Source organism: Polistes fuscatus, unplaced genomic scaffold (assembly GCF_010416935.1).
Source record: "Polistes fuscatus isolate 324 unplaced genomic scaffold, CU_Pfus_HIC Scaffold9, whole genome shotgun sequence".
Lineage (NCBI taxonomy): Eukaryota > Metazoa > Arthropoda > Insecta > Hymenoptera > Vespidae > Polistes > Polistes fuscatus.
In genome coordinates this window covers 410355-415725 of record NW_025113173.1, presented here as the reverse complement: position 1 = coordinate 415725, position 5371 = coordinate 410355, and the positions used below count along the sequence as shown (strand labels likewise).

General features: G+C 31.3%; 1 long non-coding RNA gene across 1 annotated transcript; it reads right to left on the bottom strand.

Annotated features, from left to right (window-relative positions):
* Positions 1-1557: 1557 nt before the first annotated feature.
* LOC122525673 lies at positions 1558-1784 on the bottom strand. The gene is made up of 2 exons (XR_006305861.1): positions 1735-1784; positions 1558-1651 (listed from the first exon to the last, which is right to left on the bottom strand). It is a non-coding gene; the product is annotated as an uncharacterized LOC122525673 (long non-coding RNA).
* Positions 1785-5371: the final 3587 nt, after the last annotated feature.

The following is a 5371-nucleotide window of genomic DNA, read 5'->3' as shown; positions in this document are numbered from 1 at the left end:
TTTCAAATGTTTGATATCATTCGTTATTCAACTTTTGCAAAAGTTTAGTTTTTATCTTCTTATATTTTGAATATACATTTAATTACATGTAAGTATAATCAATTTTGTTTTTAACAAAATACAATTGAATTGAATGAATATAATTTTATTTTGAATATAAAATTAATAAGTTTATCTCATTGTGTGTTAAATTAACGTTAAAATTAATATTTATAAACAAATTTATATTTGAATTAAGAAATAAGTTCAACAAATATAAGAAATAACAAAATTAGTCATCTAATTAGCATTAAAAAGTTGGCATAGAGCCTCAACAGTTGAAAAAAATATGTTATACGCATGCGCAACCACAAATTTAAGGCGCAAGCGCACTTTGAAAAAAATCATCCACTCATGACGTTTCAACATTTGTAATTATTAATAACTAATTAAAAAATTAATTAATAAAGTTAGCAATTATGGATTTTAAATAAGCATTTTGTTAGCAATGTAGCGTACTTATTTATTTTTTTCTGCTGTTGCAAACTACGTTGCTTTATTTAGAAATAAAAGAAAAGTTTTCATATTTTCAATTAGCAAATAGCTAGCAATTAGATGCACTTATTCATTTTTTTCAGCTTTTGAGGTTTTATGCCAAGTTTTTAATGCTCATCTAATTGTAAGTTATATTAAAAGGTAATTAACAATAAATATAAATTAATAAGTACTAGAGCAAGAGCCCGTGAGTGCCAGACCATCGGATTTTCATAAAAGCTGAAAATTTTTCTATGTGTGTCCCTAATACAGGTAAAAATGATCCCCACCCATGAAGCTGAGGCAGCGGTGGCTTTGGCAGGTAATAGGTAACAAAGGTGTATAAAATTCCATCTCAAATTTATCATAAAATAAAACTAAATTTTTTTATATTTGATTCATAATAATATCAAAACTCGCGTTGCTCATTGCCAGACAGTTAGTATGGTTGCAACTCTCTGCCGGACACCCTTAAACTATTATAATTTATAATTATACTTACGTTATATTATAAAATCTCAATTTTATATATAACTTTTTGGGGGCCTATTAATCTATGTTTACATAATAGCCGGACAGTTTCGACGGTTCTATCATCTTGCTAGACGCATTCAAAGTGAGCAGTAGTTCGGGAAGCAAGGAACGTATACAGTAACTAGTGCGAGTGAGACAGAGCGCTTGGTCTATTGCGGCCCTTCACTGCGCATCCACTGTTATCAAGTTCAAATTGTGCAGCTTATTTTTTTCTAAGTCAAGAAATTTCATAATATAAATTTTTACAGTTAGAATAACAAATATTTAAAACAGTACTCAGTAAAATTGTTCTAATACAACTTCAATCATATCGAGACTCTAATAATTTTATTTATATTATTTTTCATTTTTAAGAAGTTTATATTTTCAATTCTATCAAAATTGTAAAGCCAATGAATTAAAGTAAATCAAATTTTATTGTTTATTATATCAAAAGGCAAATTTTTTTTAAAATAAAAATGTTACAGAAAAATACATTTATTTTAATAAAATCTTCAAACATTTTCATCATTTTCATCGTCGTCGTCAATACATCCATACTCCTCGTCACTATTATTCCATTCTGTGGATTGATCGTCTTCAATATCGCCTTCTTCATTGTTTTCTGCAATAGTAAAAAAACCAAGTTAATTTAATTACAAATAGTCCAAAATTAATGTATAATAATTTAACATAATTATCAAATACCTGGAACTGTTTTTAGAGATTCGCTGACATAATTCGGTAATTGATCTCCCTCAAACCATTTAAAATAGTAGTGGTCATTTTCCAGTATCCAACCATTATTTACTGGTTTATATGCTGTTGGCTTTTGTAAGTGAGCGTTGTTCCATATGCTACATATGTAATTCGCTCGCAAAAATTGCTGCCATAGCTCACTTTTGCAAGGTTGTAAAAAGCTAGCATCGAAATTTTGCAACTTTTTTCGATTAAAAGCTTCGTTCACATCAGATACTGTATACGAATTAATAAACATTTGTAGCCTAGCAGCATCAACATCATACAATATCATTCATATTGTATAGATAGCATATAAAACTTTGAATTATATCGAAGATTAATACTTGTTCATTGTTATTTTCGATGATTTTGCTGTCACCAAACTTCATGAATGCTTGTTGAAATTCTACATATTTTTTTAACAATTTAACGGTTTCAATTTTGCTTTTCTGTAAAATGCAGGATTGTAATCACATCCTGTGAAAGCGTGTAGTCCAGGTAAGCTTCTGCAAATAGATTCTCCTAATTTGGCGTGTATTTGAGTAAGGTCTACATATCTTAAATTATTTCCAGCTCCTGTAAGCATCCAAACATGTGATCCATCATTAAGACGATGCATATGACTTAGCATTATAGCAGCAACATCGGTGTCAACAGTTCGAATCACAATGTTTGCTTCATGGTTAATTTTACACGCGTGGTACACTATTTTGGTGTCTGCTTCTTCATGCTCTGGGCAAGACAATTCCTCATTTATACTTGACATCACTTTGTTGGCCTCATTAACAGTAAACGAATGACATTTTCTGAAATTTATATGTATCATTTTATTGCCAATAAACGGCGCCATTTCGTCAGAAGCCCAGTGTAAAATAAAAAAATCAACTAGAGCTTCTTTAAAATTAGAATTTTTTAATTCTTTGACAAAGTCACTAGGACGGACTTGTTCAGGCCCAGCAATAGTATACTCCAATTGTGCAGATTCAAATCGCAGAGAACGTTCGTATCCTTTTATCGATGGGGTAAAATACTGGTCGAAAACGACATCAATTCTTGACGCTTTTAATTGAGTTACCATCTGCAACATTTTTTTAGAAATGCCTCCAAATTTTCTAGGAACATTTTTCATAGTATGTAACAAAAAAAAACCGTCAATTATTAGAATATCAATTTGAGATGGCTCTTCATGCTCGGCCTCTTTCTCTAAACATTTCATCAAAGCAGATTTATCGGTCTTGCAAATGGTCCCATCCAAATGACACATTGACAACGGTACTGAAGTAATCGGGTAGGATAAGATTTTTGAAATGTCAATGCTGTAATCCATTGAGATTCCCAGCATACGTCCAAATAAATCCCTTTGAATTTTAACTTCTTGAATTTTTCCACCGACTTTAATTTTTTTTTTTCATAATCTTTAGAAAAATTATTAATAGATGTTTTTTAATTGCTTTTTCAAATCGCGTAATATCAGATTGGCATTCAGAAATGAATGTTTTTCGGAGGCTATCGCCGTTAGCTTCTAAATTTAATAGAAATTCTTCTACTGGCAGTGATGCGGACTTTCCTGATGAAATATTTACTAATTGGTCTTTGGGAACTTCTAAACTGAAAGGATTGATAAATTGATCGAAAGTTGCGACAAATTGTTGTAATTGTTTGGCGTTTTTCCTGATATTATGGGGATTCAAATCTGCTAAATATCTTGATGTTTTTGTAGTCCAAGTTCAAGATAAACTTGACTTATAATTGTAGATCTCACATCATGGTTTCGAGCCCACCGTTGTCGCGCCGAAATTGAGTTAGTGAAGTGTATAACACCTGTCAGCCTTCTTGCAGCTTCTGCATTTATAGTTTGCTCTAGAACTAGGTCAATAGGTTGTCTTGAAAATGGCTTGGTAGTTCTTTTAATTCAAAAAGCCTTTTAGGAATCCTTCATACAAATCAGGATGAGTTTTGTCAACTTGCAGTAGATTATCATAATATTTGACGCTCCACCTAGCATAGTTTTGTTGATTCAATATAAAAAAAATGCTTGTAATTTTAGGTAACACTGATTTAAAGAGTTGAAAATTTCCAGCACGAATACTTCGAGATAAGTCCAAGTAATGATGTATAAGATTTATATAAATTAGATAAAATTGTGACGTTTTACCATGCTCCCCGTTAAGGGTTTGTTGTTTGTAGATACCGTAGTTATTTATCAGCTCTTTAAGGCCATCATTTTCAATTTCAAACAAAGAAATTTTACAATTTTGGAGTCTTTTAACTTCATCTATAATATCCTCAGTTAAGGTAATATTATCATTTTGTAAAAATGATTTAAAATGTAGTATTTCTAGTCCTAATGCTACTAAAGGAACAATCTTTTCAGCGATTAAAGTGTTTTCCATCTAAAAACCCATTAACTGAACCGTTTGCCAGCAAATTACTCTCAACCATTACAGTAGTCAACCCACAATCACTAATTACTTTACCGATAGCTTTGAAGTAAGCCATCATTATATGAAATGGTCCTAAATAATGAATAAATTATCAAATGTTGGTTTTTCTGTAGCTTGTATTTGTAACGCTACTTTAGCTATAGCTAGATCGTAGGTTACCTGTATGTAGGGTTGCTGTAAATCTTCAGCTATTTTTTGGCTTTGTTTCATAGTTTCTAATACGATTGATGTACTGGTTGGAGATGCATTTATCGGCGTCAAGTAAGATATATGTTGTTGTGGACTATCCTGATCATCAATCCGACTATTGAAACCAACCCACATAGGTACGTCAGGTAATTCTAAAGCGTGACTAATCATCCATATGTTGTCAATTTCCGTGTTTATTTGAGAGTCTATACATTCTATATCATCGACTGATAATTGTAACTCACTTGTCATTTTGGGTTTGTTAGGGTATGGCATTTCATCTATATTTATTTCATCAAATGTTCTTCTTCTTCTTTTTTATTCGGCGAAGTATTTTCACTTGAAACTTCGGACATTTCAGGCTCGTCAGCTGTATCTGCATCGATATTTTGGTATATTATTCCGACTGTGTCGTGTAAAGTATCCTTACCACTAAAAGTTTCAACAAAACGATCAAAATTATCGTATGCCACACCAGTAAAAAGCTCTGGTTTTTTTTTTATTGTTTCTGGACATAAGCTAGACTTTTTCATTGATGTAAATGTAGTTTCAGTTTCTAATTCTTCAACGCCTTGATAACTAATACAGTGTCCATATCTGTTTATAATGTCAATTATTTTTCTGCTGCTTGTTAAGCTTTTTAGAGTCAAACCTAACATGATATGCTTCGACGTTTTAACTCGACCATCATGAACTCCGAAAATAACATCTTGACAATAAGAACGAACTAGACGAGAACATTTTTGGCCAGTCTTTCGTTTTTGGTTACATCCACCAAGAAGGGTAGAATAAAAGTTTGATAATTCTTCTGGTATTGAAACTTCTCCGGATATTAAATGCTGTGATGTTATATTTTTTGTTGATAATTTTTTTTTTTCTATTTGGAGTATTATTTTTCTCAGAATCAATGCAGATTTTTGTAAAATGTTTTCTTGTTGTAAATTATCCAGTACTGAATCATCGATGGCTTC